Source organism: Dendrobates tinctorius, unplaced genomic scaffold (assembly GCF_039654945.1).
Source record: "Dendrobates tinctorius isolate UK_male_01 unplaced genomic scaffold, ASM3965494v1 ptg000257l, whole genome shotgun sequence".
In the NCBI taxonomy this organism is placed as follows: domain Eukaryota; kingdom Metazoa; phylum Chordata; class Amphibia; order Anura; family Dendrobatidae; genus Dendrobates; species Dendrobates tinctorius.
Genome location: NW_027361924.1, coordinates 6,129,772 through 6,145,229, shown reverse-complemented (window position 1 = coordinate 6,145,229; position 15,458 = coordinate 6,129,772). Strand labels below are relative to the sequence as shown.

The 15,458-nt window shown below is 43.5% G+C and overlaps 1 protein-coding gene across 1 annotated transcript in view; it reads right to left on the bottom strand.

Moving 5' to 3' along the window:
- The window catches only part of LOC141069164 (NXPE family member 4-like), a 46,110-nt gene extending 33,720 nt beyond the window's left edge, over positions 1-12,390 (bottom strand). Inside the window, exon 1 of the mRNA XM_073558548.1 lies at positions 12,259-12,390. The gene's annotated coding sequence lies outside the window, so the exon portion shown is untranslated. The remainder of the gene's footprint in view (positions 1-12,258) is intronic.
- Between the last annotated feature and the right edge of the window lie 3,068 nt (positions 12,391-15,458).

Here is a 15,458-nt window from a genome sequence, read left to right as displayed (position 1 = left end):
ATAGATATACTGCATACATATACTGCATAGATATACTATATAGATATACTGCATACATATACTGCATAGATATACTATATAGATATACTGCATACATATACTACATAGATATACTGCATACATATACTGCATACATATGCTACATAGATATACTGCATACATATACTGCATAGATATACTATATAGATATACTGCATACATATACTGCATAGATATACTATATAGATATACTGCATACATATACTGCATAGATATACTACATAGATATACTGCATACATATACTACATAGATATACTGCATACATATACTGCATACATATACTGCATAGATATACTGTATAGATATACTACATACATATACTACATAGATATACTGCATAGATATACTGCATAGATATACTGCATAGATATACTGCATAGATATACTGCATACATATACTACATAGATATACTGCATAGATATACTACATAGATATACTGCATACATATACTGCATAGATATACTATATAGATATACTGCATACATATACTACATAGATATACTGCATAGATATACTGCATACATATACTACATAGATATACTGCATACATATACTACATAGATATACTGCATAGATATACTACATAGATATACTGCATACATATACTGCATAGATATACTACATAGATATACTGCATACATATACTGCATACATATACTACATAGATATACTGCATACATATACTGCATAGATATACTGCATACATATACTACATAGATATACTACATAGATATACTGCATATATATACTGCTTAGATATACTGCATAGATATACTGCATAGATATACTGCATAGATATACTACATAGATATACTGCATACATATACTGCATAGATATACTATATAGATATACTGCATACATATACTGCATAGATATACTGCATAGATATACTGCATACATATACTACATAGATATACTGCATAGATATACTGCATACATATACTACATAGATATACTACATAGATATACTGCATATATATACTACATAGATATACTGCATACATATACTGCATAGATATACTACATAGATATACTACATAGATATACTGCATATATATACTACATAGATATACTGCATAGATATACTGCATACATATACTACATAGATATACTACATAGATATACTGCATATATATACTACATAGATATACTGCATAGATATACTGCATAGATATACTGCATAGATATACTGCATAGATATACTATATAGATATACTGCATACATATACTGCATAGATATACTATATAGATATACTGCATACATATACTGCATAGATATACTATATAGATATACTGCATACATATACTGCATACATATACTGCATAGATATACTGCATAGATATACTACATAGATATACTGCATAGATATACTACATAGATATACTGCATAGATATACTGTATAGATATACTACATAGATATACTACATAGATATACTGCATAGATATACTACATAGATATACTGCATAGATATACTACATAGATATACTGTATAGATATACTACATAGATATACTGCATAGATATACTGCATAGATATACTGCATAGATATACTACATAGATATACTGCATAGATATACTGTATAGATATACTACATAGATATACTGCATAGATATACTACATAGATATACTGCATAGATATACTGCATAGATATACTACATAGATATACTGCATAGATATACTGTATAGATATACTACATACACATACTACATAGATATACTGTATAGTTGAACTCGCGTCGTATTTCATGTAGGGTCAAAGCTCACAGCATTGACTTGCAATCAGCTCCCACATTCTTGGATAAGACATAGCGATAATTTTTTACTATTACTCAGCAATGTTTATGACTTTTATGTTGTAGCCAGATTTGGTATATTGCAGCATGTATTAAAATTACCGATCTCCTGTCGCTTGGCTTCACATGCGTTTCACACGAGTGGTGATGGGACCAGGGCCGGTTTTAGACAAAGTGGGGCCCTAGGCAAAAGTTTAAAGTGGGGCCCCAAATGCTAACATTGTAAAATCACACATTTAGGTTATATTACTTGAACAGGATGTGGATACAGGTGGCAGAGGGGCCAGTGCTGGCACTGTGACCCCCATATTCAGGGGCCTTATATCAGCCAATGGGTCTGCCACTATTAGCATTACACAAGAGCGTTGCTAGGGTCAGAAAAGATTGGGGGGCCCAGCCCCAAGACAAAGATTTGTCCCCCAAGCCCCTCTTAATTTTTTTTTAACACTGCAGATAACACAGCAGGGCTCCCAACTGTCCTGGATCCAGCGGGACAGTCCCGATTTTGACACTCCCACCTGCTATCCCGGCCGGGATTGTAGTTTTCCCGCACTGCGAATCAGCCATCACGCCCACCTGTCATTTCAGAAGGGGCTGTGTACCGATCACCATACAATTACCTCTATGCACAGCACACTCCAGAACAGAAGCCCTCCCGGCTCACGTGACCAGTCACATGACTGTGACCTCATCCTATGTAACACCAGAGATAGCAGTAATAACTCTCTGAGAACGGATAATTTAGTAGATGTCACCTGCAGTCCTATGTAACACCACAGATAGTCTTACTCTGAAATGCTATGGCTATGTTCACATGCATTTTTTTCAGTCGCCAAAACCTGTTCTATTGGCAGTAACAATGTTACGTTCACCTGTTTTTCAGCTTGTTTCTGGAGTTCTTTACACTTTTTTCAGCTTTTTTTTTAAAGTGCAGATGTTTGCTTTGTCTACAGTTTAATTCACCAAAACCACCTAAAAAAATTCCAGCGAAAAATGCCCTTGCGATATCTGCAGCTTTCTTTCTCATATTCTTTCATTGATTTCTACGGGTGAAAACGCACTGAAAGAAGTGACACGCTGCAGATGTAAAAAGCACTACAGTCCTGAAATTCAGTCAGAAAGAAAACAAGCGCATGCAGGAGATTTCGGAAATCTCATATGTTTTAGTGGCACTTTAAAAAGCCGCTTTTGGCCACGGTCAGACGCAGAATTTTTGCAGCTTTTTCTTCTGTAAATAAGAAGTTTACAGCATTTTACAGCACAAGCAAAGACTGAGATTTTCAGAGATCTCCTGCACACCCCTGCACACTCTTTTATTGTCTCCTGACTGAATTTCACGACCGCGGCGCGTTTTTTAAATCCGCTGCGTGTCACTTCTTTCAGCAATTTTTTTCACCCATAGAAAGCAATGAAAAAGTTTTAAAAAGCTGCAAAGTTGTTTTTCGCTGCGTTTTTGGTGAATAAAACGAACTTTATTAAACATGTACTGTTGACAAAATGAATACTATACAAAAAAAAAACAACAAAAGCTCCAAGGGTCTGTGTGTCCACAATCAGTAAACTCTGGATGCTGCGTACATCCACAGCGTCCAACCCGCAGCGGCCGGATGTTACAGCATAGTGGATGGGATTTCTAGAAATTCCATGTCCACTATGCGTCCACATATGCCTGCACTTCACCCACAGAGACGGACATGCAGCACGACTCTCCAGACCGCAGCATGTCAATTTATCTTACATAGATGCGAGTCTCCGCAGGAGAAATCTCACCCCTACGATGTATTGGGTGCGGTGATTCCGCACAGTTCAGTGACCACACGCGTAAGATGGCAGCACTTTAGACGGAGCACATGTCCGCTGCGTCCAAAGTGCTGCCATTTCTGGATCATCAGCACATACCCTACAAAATGGGCATTTTGAAAGCAGTGTTTTTACTGCCAAGAGAGCCGGCTTTGGCTGCAAAAAAAAATGCACCAAAAACTCCGATTCGTATGCACACCTGTACTAGTACTATATATATACAGTGGGGCAAAAAAGTATTTAGTCAGTCAGCAATAGTGCAAGTTCCACCACTTAAAAAGATGAGAGGCGTCTGTAATTTACATCATAGGTAGACCTCAACTATGGGAGACAAACTAAGAAAAAAAATCCAGAAAATCACATTGTCTGTTTTTTTTTCATTTTATTTGCATATTATGGTGGAAAATAAGTATTTGGTCAGAAACAAAATTTCATCTCAATACTTTGTGATATATCCTTTGTTGGCAATGACAGAGGTCAAACGTTTTCTGTAAGTCTTCACAAGGTTGCCACACACTGTTGTTGGTATGTTGGCCCATTCCTCCATGCAGATCTCCTCTAGAGCAGTGATGTTTTTGGCTTTTCGCTTGGCAACACGGACTTTCAACTCCCTCCAAAGGTTTTCTATAGGGTTGAGATCTGGAGACTGGCTAGGCCACTCCAGGACCTTGAAATGCTTCTTACGAAGCCACTCCTTCGTTGCCCTGGCGGTGTGCTTTGGATCATTGTCATGTTGAAAGACCCAGCCACGTTTCATCTTCAATGCCCTTGCTGATGGAAGGAGGTTTGCACTCAAAATCTCACGATACATGGCCCCATTCATTCTTTCATGTACCCGGATCAGTCGTCCTGGCCCCTTTGCAGAGAAACAGCCCCAAAGCATGATGTTTCCACCACCATGCTTTACAGTAGGTATGGTGTTTGATGGATGCAACTCAGTATTCTTTTTCCTCCAAACACGACAAGTTGTGTTTCTACCAAACAGTTCCAGTTTGGTTTCATCAGACCATAGGACATTCTCCCAAAACTCCTCTGGATCATCCAAATGCTCTCTAGCAAACTTCAGACGGGCCCGGACATGTACAGGCTTAAGCAGTGGGACACGTCTGGCACTGCAGGATCTGAGTCCATGGTGGCGTAGTGTGTTACTTATGGTAGGCCTTGTTACATTGGTCCCAGCTCTCTGCAGTTCATTCACTAGGTCCCCCCGGGGTGGGATTTTGCGTGGAGCACCAGATCGAGGGAGATTATCAGTGGTCTTGTATGTCTTCCATTTTCTAATTATTGCTCCCACAGTTGATTTCTTCACTCCAAGCTGGTTGGCTATTGCAGATTCAGTCTTCCCAGCCTGGTGCAGGGCTACAATTTTGTTTCTGGTGTCCTTTGACAGCTCTTTGGTCTTCACCATAGTGGAGTTTGGAGTCAGACTGTTTGAGGGTGTGCACAGGTGTCTTTTTATACTGATAACAAGTTTAAACAGGTGCCATTACTACAGGTAATGAGTGGAGGAAAGAGGAGACTCTTAAAGAAGAAGTTACAGGTCTGTGAGAGCCAGAAATCTTGTTTGCTTGTTTCTGACCAAATACTTATTTTCCACCATAATATGCAAATAAAATGAAAAAAAAACAGACAATGTGATTTTCTGGATTTTTTTTTCTCAGTTTGTCTCCCATAGTTGAGGTCTACCTATGATGTAAATTACAGACGCCTCTCATCTTTTTAAGTGGTGGAACTTGCACTATTGCTGACTGACTAAATACTTTTTTGCCCCACTGCATATGTATGGTTTACCCTTATTATTTCACATGGGAATTCATTTATTTCTATGTCAAAAATCCCCAGATTCAGCAGGCAATATCCCTGTCTTGTGTCACCCAGACAGTAGTGACAGGAGATCGCCCTGCCACGTTACAAGCAGTGATTAGTGACTGTGGTCAGAGATGATGCTGATCGCTGCTGTGAATCCTGATCCTGCAGCAATCGGCACAGAGCTCCGGACCACAGTGAGTAATCACTGTACTCTGACCTGTTATTGCTGCTCTTACCAGGTTCTGTGGATTCACTTAGTAATATCCATTCTCAGGACAGTGCTAGGAGCAGCCATGATCAGGACTCAGGAGGAGACATACAGAGCTGCAGGCATCTTCCTGGCTGTCACTGTGCTGTAATCGGCCCCTCCCCCTCACTCTCAACTTTTAACCTGACTGCAGGGAGAAAGAGACAGGGGGGCTCAAGGGGCTTTGCAAGACAGACGCTCCGGACTACAGAGCAATGCACAGCAATATTCACTGCTGTACACCCTCTGGGCACTTCATAAATGGACTGCAGATGCAGGGGACCCCCTTTGTAGGTGGGGGCCCCAGGCATCTGCCTGGTCTGCCTGGTCCAAACGCCGGCCCTGCTTCAACGGGCGCCCACCTGCCTTAGCCCCCATCGGTACCCATGATCATGTAGGCGGGACAAATGAAACATGAGAAAATCTCAATATTATCAGAATAGGTCCGGAGAGGAGACATGTTGGGGGTGTCTTCATTTGGATACCTTACGCTAACATATTCTGCTCCAGAAACTCCCGCTGGGTCTATCGCTATGTGTAAGCGGTGATCAGTAACTGACGTCGGTTATAACTGCCGCGGAATCACAGTTTGTATTCAAATTCAAAAACTGCGGATACATTTTCATCAGTTCCGCAGAGGTTCAGCGCAGGGCAGATCCATGCAGGCCAGCTCCGCACAGGGTGGCTCCATGCAGGGCAGATCTGTGCAGGGCAGCTCCGTGCAGGGCGGCTCCATGCAGGATGGCTCCACACAGGGCGGCTCCGTGCTGGGCGGTTACGTGCAGGGCAGCTCCATGCAGGGCGGCTCTGTGCAGGGCGGCTCTGTGCAGGGCAGCTCCGCGCAGGGCGGCTCCATGCAGGGCGGCTCCTTGCAGGGCAGCTCCGTGCAGGGCGGCTCTGTGCAGAGCGGCCCCAGGCTCCTGCAGACTTTTCTCCCAGTCGGCTCCCTTTTCGCTTTCCATTTTTCTTCCTCCAAAAGCTATAACTTTTCTTTTATTTTAGAGCCTCCGTGCAGGGTGGCTCCACACATGGCGGCTACGTGCAGGGCAGCTCCATGCAGGGTGGCTCTGTGCAGGGCGGCTCTGCGCAGGGCGGCTCCATGCAGGGCGGCTCCAGGCTCCTGCAGACTTTTCTCTCAGCTGGCTCCCTTTTTGCTTTCCATTTTTCGTCCTCCAAAAGCTATACCTTTTCTTTTATTTTAGAGCCTCTCTCGTAGCCAAATCAGAACTCATACTTTGCACTGATGAGGGGCAACACCCTGAGACACCGTGTCTGCAAATCGGGATTCTGGTCAAAGTCATATTGCAAGGCTCGTTAAAGACTCAGTATTGAATTTTAGTATCTCTGCTCCCAATCGGTGGTGCAATATTTCTAGTCATCTTCCGCTCTGAAGAGACAATTTGCATATTTAATTTCCCAGAGGAGCGTGCATGGCTTGTAAGTCTCCTCACTCTGACATGCCATGCTTGGCATGTCACTCTCCACAAGGAGAAATGCTACTCCATTAGTGAAGGTGAGACAAACACTTAAAGGTATAAATGCAGGGGGAAGTGTTATGAATGAGTCACCAAAGGAGGAAAAAGCAAAAATACAAGCTAAGTCCAGAAAACCGGAGAGGTTGGTAGCTATCGGATTGCAGACCCCTGATCCTATTCACCACAACTAACAGTAGCCGTGGGGGATTCCTACGGTGCCCTAGACCCCTCGTCACAGCCGGAGAACTAAATAAGCCTAAAGAAAGAAAGGGGAAATCTAAACTGCCCCAGAGCAGACCCCAAAGCAATAGACAGCCCCCAACACGTATTGTCGGTGGAAAACAGAAGAAAACACAAACACAGACAGAAAGACAGGTTGAGTAAACGATGGGGCCCAACTAACTAAATAGGAAAGGACAGAAAAGATGCTGGCTGCAATCCGCAAAAATTCTGCCAAAATAATGTCCAACACGTCTGATAGAAAAAAGGCCCTGAAGTCACTAGACTTGAAATCACTATATCAGTACTCAGGTATATTCTGAAGACAGAGCAAAAGATCAACTTGACCAGAGACAAAAATGGTGCTCAGCCTGAACCAACAAGGGCAGGCAGAACACAAAACACTAAGTAAACAGACACAATCTCATGGAAAAATAAGAGAGCAAAAACTTAGCTTTCAGAAGACAGGTACTGAACTGGTTTGCAAGAGCTCAGAGCAGAAAGGATCACCAGCAAACCCTGCAGGGCATCAGCTGCCTTATATCCACTCAGTGATTCCGGGTGTCCAATCACGCTCCGCCTGTTCAGATGACAGGTTTTTCCCATCCCAATCAATTTCACTACCTCTCTTCACCAGCAGAGGGAGTTCATCAGACATCAACGGTGAAGGGGAAAATGAACTCACAACAGGGAAGGGTTAAAAAGACAGCAGGGAAGGAAAATTACAGATCTCCTGCCTCAGACTTTTTTTTTACTTTGGTCCCAACAACGGAACATGACTTATTGAATAAAGCGTGAAAGAAGAAGAATGGAGCCCAGTGATCCCAGTGATCCGTTTCATCTCCATACAATAGAGCTCATTACAATGCAGTCGAGGTGAAACGGATCACTGGGCAGTAATCGTCACTCCCACCTGCTTCAGCAAGTCCGGGTCCACGGCATCACCTAATGCTGCACATCAGCTGGTGGCAAAGATTGCTCACAGTCCACATATTCGCAAAATTGTTCCACAATCACTGCAACAATGGAAACTTTGCCACAATTTTAGCAGAACGTGCATTCTTTTAGGCTAAACAGATGCAAAAATGGTTAAAGAAATATAGATAAAAAGTTCCAATTGATCATTTACGGCTTTTTACAAGTTCCTTTTTTTTTGCCTTTTGATATTCGCTGACTTTTTTTTGCTCCAAATTCTACGAAATGTAACTAATTTTGTAAGAAATTTTGTGCAAAATCGACAGTGCGCTTTAGCCGTGCTGAGCTAAAACGTCCCAAAATTTACACCCTAAAATTTCAGATGGAGAGAACATCATTCCTACAAGGGGAAGCTACACGTCATTGTGCGCGGACACACAACGGCCATGCGAACACACAACGGCCGTGCGGACACACAACGGCCATGCAGACATACAACAGCCATGCAGACTCACAACGGCCATGCGGACACACAATGGCCATGCGGACAGACAACGGCCATGCAGACACACAACGGCCGTGCGGACACACAACGGCCATGCGGACTCACAACAGCCATGCGGACACATAGCGGTCATGCAGACACACAACAGGCATGCAGACACACAACGGCCATGCGGACAAACAATGGCCCTGCGGACACACAACGGCCATGCAGACATACAACAGCCATGCAGACTCACAATGGCCATGTGGACTCACAACAGCCATGCAGACACACAACGGCCATGCAGACACACAACGGCCATGCGGACTCACAACAGCCATGCGGACACACAACAGGCATGCGGACACACAACGGCCATGCGGACACACAACGGCCATGCGGACACACAACAGCCATGCGGACAAACAACGGCCATGTGGACTCACAACAGCCATGCAGACACACAACAGGCATGCGGACACACAACGGCCATGCGGACACACAACGGCCATGCGGACACACAACAGCCATGCGGACAAACAACGGCCATGTGGACTCACAACAGCCATGCAGACACACAACAGGCATGCGGACACACAACGGCCATGCGGACACACAACGGCCATGCGGACACACAACAGCCATGCGGACAAACAACGGCCATGCGGACACATAGCGGTCATTCAGACACACAACAGGCATGCGGACACACAACGGCCATGCGGACAAACAATGGCCATGCAGACTCACAACGGCCATGTGGACTCACAACAGCCATGCAGACACACAACGGGCATGCGGACACACAACGGCCATGCGGACAAACAACGGCCATGCGGACACATAGCGGTCATTCAGACACACAACAGGCATGCGGACACACAACGGCCATGCGGACAAACAATGGCCATGCGGACACACAACGGCCATGCAGACATACAACAGCCATGCAGACTCACAACGGCCATGTGGACTCACAACAGCCATGCAGACACACAACGGGCATGCGGACACACAACGGTCATGCGGACAAACAACGGTCATGCGGACAAACAACGGCGATGCGGACACATAGCGGTCATGCAGACACACAACAGGCATGCGGACACACAACAGGCATGCGGACACACAACGGTCATGCGGACAAACAACGGCGATGCGGACACATAGCGGTCATGCAGACACACAACAGGCATGCGGACAAACAACAGCCATGCGGACAAACAATGGCCATGCGGACACATAGCGGTCATGCAGACACACAACAGGCATGCGGATACACAACGGCCATGCGGACAAACAATGGCCATGCGGACACACAACGGCCATGCGGACAAACAATGGGCATGCAGACACACAACGGCCATGCGGACACACAACGGCCATGCGGACAAACAACGGCCATGCGGACACACAACGGCCATGCAGACACACAACGGCGATGTGGACACATAACGGCCATGCAGACACACAACGGCAATGCAGACACTAGTTTGATAACCCTGACCATCATTAGCTACATGATTTTCTCCTTATCTTATATCTCTCATCTTAATATATTAATTAGTTACTTATTTTTTTGCACTCTCTAAGGGAGCGGCGAAATAAAGATAAACCAGAGCGAGCTCGGAATGACTGCAGTGCCCGGACTCTCCTAAGCTGAGCGTGACCGCTGCATAGAAATACATAAAGTTATCACGCTCGGGTCAGGAGAGCCGCCGGCCAGTCCGATGGGGTGCAGAGTGCACATTAATGAGAAAAAAAATGAACTTTTTTTGAATTTACCAAATGACTGCAATGAAACAGAGTGAAAAATGTAAAGGGATCTTAATACTTTCCGTACCCACTGTATGTGAAATATATACCGATGTGTGTGTTATATACTGTATACTGATGTGAGTGTAATATATACTGAGGCTGATCATTTATTGGGTGACTGAATAATTCATTCTGGAACAAAATCATTGTTCTCGGCAGCACATTGTCAGGAGTAAAGAAGACATGTGCTGCCGAGAACAGAATGTGAACACGATGTGTATGTGACAGAACAATTCTGCCTCCATTATTCTGCCCGCCTTTGTTCTTCCTCCCATCATTCTGCCCCCTTCATTCTGCCTACTATCATTCTGCCCCCCCTTTGTTCTTCCTCCCATCATTCTGTCCCCCTTTGTCCTTCCTCCCATCATTCTGCCCCCCTTTGTTCTTCCTCCCATTATTCTGCCCCCTTTGTTCTTCCTCCCATCATTCTTCCCCCTTTGTTTTTCCTCCCATCATTCTTCCCCCCTTTGTTCTTCCTCCCATCATTCTTCCCCCCTTTGTTCTTCCTCCCATCATTCTTCCCCCCTTTGTTCTTCCTCCCATCATTCTTCCCCCCTTTGTTCTTCCTCCCATCATTCTTCCCCCCTTTGTTCTTGCTCTCATCATTCTGCCCCCATTGTTCTTCTTATAAACGCCTTGCCTATAATTGATTGTCGCTGGTTAACGCTCTGACATCAGCTCCTGTAAATGCTCCATTAATGTTTCCGTGTGACGGTGTAACCTTTCAGCCTTCGGGTCTCCCCTTTTAGTCTTTGCTCGGGGGGGCCCCACTTTTTGTAAAACCATCTCTGTCTAATGTGAACCCTTCCTCGCGATTAATAAAGCAGCGAGGTAATAACCTTCACACCGAGGATTTACACAGACGTTGCATTCCGTACGGCTTCCTCAAGAGCACTAGGGTGTATTCTAGTTAACTATTCGTATCCCGCAGCTCATAAAATGGGGGTGTGCTGCCATGATTATCCCATATAACTATTTGTACAGCAAAAGTGCTATGCCAGCTTTTACTCCAACCCCCATCATCCTCGGCCATCACCTGTCCCTGCACATCTACAACTATTCCAACACATTCCAGTAAGATAGAAACACTCAAAAGTCACGATATCCTAATAAAAATAACAGAAATAAATAAATGGTAGAAAAAGAAAATCACAACTATAAAAGCACAAAAATAAATCTAAATATGACCTGCTAACAAAAGGGAGAAAAAACCACAGACGCCGCACTGTATACGGGGGTCCTTGTGAGCTAAAAACAACAAATGTTTCAAGCGGAATCCTCTTCTTTTTCTTGGGGTGGACTTTTTCTTTTTCCGATAGGCTCTGTGCACACTGAGGGGTTTTTTTTAAGGAGTTTTTTTTTTTTTTTGGGGGGGGGAGCAGAAACTTTTCCAAATCCTCCTCAAAACTCATTGAAAACTTTGAAGTTTTTGTTGCTGGAACTTCTCAAAGAACACACGAACATAATAAATAGATAAAATAGAACATAGTAAACTAAAGAGATATATAGTAACCAACCAGTAACTGTTCCGCTTCCATTTATCATCTCCACTTGCACTAATGTGGATACGAATGATAAATCCTGATCTCTAATAATAATAATAATAATAATAATATTGGTCATTTCTGGGCTTCTCCGGGTTCGTTACCTGGTTCCGGCTCCTGAGCTCCCGGATGCCATGTCCTTCTTCCCTGTGCTGATCCCTGCTCTGGCTTTTCACTAGGGTTGTACTTTGGATGTCACTCCTTGTGCCTGGTCGGACCTGCTCAGACGGCAGGTGTCGGTGTGATTACCCGTTCCGCAGGTCGCCATTGTTGATGACACTTAATTATAGCCCCAGAATTAAAGGAGAAGCACACCCGAGGAGTCAGCGAGTAGTCACAGCGCCACTTTTATAACTTTCTGACACTGTCACAATGACAGGGGTGGGGGGGGGTCATTCTCTTGATAATGTGTGAAAGGGTTAGGGGTCAAAAATCCCAACATGTCTCTACCACCAGAAAAATGCTCCATTAAATAGACCTCCCCGACCCCCCCCCCCCAATTCCTCCAAGACATGGGGACCCTATGCAATTAGTTCTCTACTGCCACCTAGTGGAGCGTCAAAGCCCTGCAACATGACTCCTCTACGCACGCCTGTTCCGATAGCTATCTCCACTAGGTGGCAGCATCCAGTTTTCCCTTAATTGTACAAGAGAAGAAATTTGCATTCCATCTTCCCATCCCATCTTAATGTTAAGCAACAGGCCAGATAGAATAACAGAAGTCCGAGTCGATGGGCACCGAGGGAACAGTGATAACACAATATAACACAATTCCACTTGTCCTTCAGTAAGGTGCCCTGGAAGGGGGTTACGAAAACGCTGAATTTCAGGAAAGCTAAGTGTGATCAGCTTAGAGAGGACCTTCGCCGAATTGATTGGGACAATGTCCTCAAAAAAAGGAGCACAGAAAATAAATGGGAAATATTTAAATCAGTTTTACACCCCCACTGCGAGCTAGCCATACCGTACAGAAATAAAAGGGCTAGGAACAGGAGAACACCAGTGTGGCTAAATAAGGATGTAAAAAGGGCAATAAAGAACAAGAACAAGGCATTTAGGAAGCTAAAACAAGAAGGCAATGAAGAAGCATTAAAAAGTTATAGAGAAAAAAAGAAAATGTGTAAAAAACAAATACATTTAGCAAAAGTGGAAACTGAGAGACTCATTGCTAAGGAAAGTAAAACAAACCCCAAACTATTCTTTAATTACATAAACAGTAAAAAGATTAAAATTGATGGTGTCGGCCCTTTAAAGAACAATGAGGGTGAAATCATAGAGAGCGATGTGGGAAAAGCAAATGTTTTAAATACTTTTTTCTCAACAGTGTTCACACAGGAAAAGGATTTGCCAGGGGAAACACAGAGTGATAATGTAAACTCCCCATTAAGTATTACCTGCCTAACCCAGGAAGAAGTGCAGAACCGCCTTAGTAAGATGAAAATTGACAAATCACCAGGCCCTGATGGCATTCACCCTCGGGTATTAAGGGAGTTAAGTAATGTGATAGACAGGCCTCTATTCCTTATATTTAAAGACTCTGTAGAATCAGGGTCTGTTCCTTTTGATTGGCGGCAAGCAAATGTGGTACCAATATTCAAAAAGGGGTGTAAAAGGGAACCTGGAAACTATAGGCCGGTAAGCTTAACATCTGCTGTGGGTAAAATTTTTGAAGGGTTTCTAAGGCATACCATTATGGAATATCTCAATGTTACTAAATGTTTAACTCCATATCAACATGGATTTATGAAGGATCGCTCCTGTCAGACTAACCTGATCAGCTTCTATGAGGATGTAAGCTCTCAAATGGACCCAGGAGAATCATTGGATGTCATTTATCTCGACTTCTCTAAAGCATTTGACACTGTCCCACATAAAAGATTGGTAAGTAAGATGGGAAAGCTTGGGCTAGGGGAAATGTGTGTAGATGGGTAGGTAGCTGGCTTAGTGATAGAAAACAAAGAGTGGTTATTAATGGGGCATACTCAGATTGGGCCAGGGTTACTAGTGGGGGACCACAGGGGTCTGTATTGGGCCCTCTACTATTTAATATATTTATTAATGATCTAGTGGATGGCTTACACAGTAAAATATCAGTATTTGCAGATGATACAAAACTATGTAAGGTAGTTAACACAAAGGAGGACAGTTTGCAACTACAGACAGATTTTATTAAATTGGAGAATTGGGCTGAAAAATGGCAAATGAGGTTTAACACAGATAAGTGTAAGGTTATGCACATGGGAAGGAGAAACAGATTCTACAATTACTTACTAAATGGGAAACTGCTGGAGAAATCAGACATGGAAAAAGACTTAGGCATCTTAGTCAATTAGAAGCTAAATTGGAGTGCCCAGTGTCAGGCAGCTGCCACCAAAGCAAATAGGGTCATGGGATGCATTAGAAAAGGTCTGGGGACACGAGATGTAAACATAATTCTCCCTCTGTACAAATCACTCGTCAGACCACACTTGGAGTATTGTGTGCAATTTTGGACACCGGTGCTCAAGAAAGACATTACTGAACTTGAAAGGGTTCAAAGGCGGGCTACTAAAATGATAAATGGAGTTGGTTCACTACAATACCCAGAAAGGTTATCAAAATTAGGTCTATTTACTCTAGAAAAGAGAAGACTTAGGGGAGACCTAATATATATGTACAAGTATATCAGAGGGCAATACAGAGATCTCTCCAATGAACTGTTTGTACCAAGGACTGTGACAAGAACAAGGGGGCATTCTCTTCATTTGGAGGAAAGACAATTTCTGCACCAGCACAGAAGAGGGTTCTTCACGGTAAGAGCAGTGAGGCTCTGGAATTCTCTTCCTGGGGAAGTGGTGATGGCCAACTCACTGAATGAATGTAAGAAAGGAATGGATGCTTTTCTTGTGAGTAACAGTATAGAAGGTTACGAATAACATAATATTATAGGTAGATGGTTGACCCAGCTTAGGGGAAGGAATTTTTTTCCCTATGGAGAAAATTGTCTTCTACTCTGTGGGTTTTTTGCCTTCCCCAGGATCAACAATGCAGAACAGCTGCACTAAAAATAGGCTGAACTAGATGGACATAAGGTCTTCCTTCAGCCTTCAAAACTATGTTACTATGTTACTATGTATTGCAAGAAAGACTCCATACAGAGCCAATCTCCTTAAGAAGAATCAGACCTTCCTGAAATTAAGACAGAAGCCGCTATCAATGCATAAAAGCCCCCTAATTTAGCCCCACTACTTAGCCTTTATGGCCAATGAGGGTTGAAACCATGGCTCCTTTATTCTCAGTGGTGCCATTTTATAGTAATGGGTCT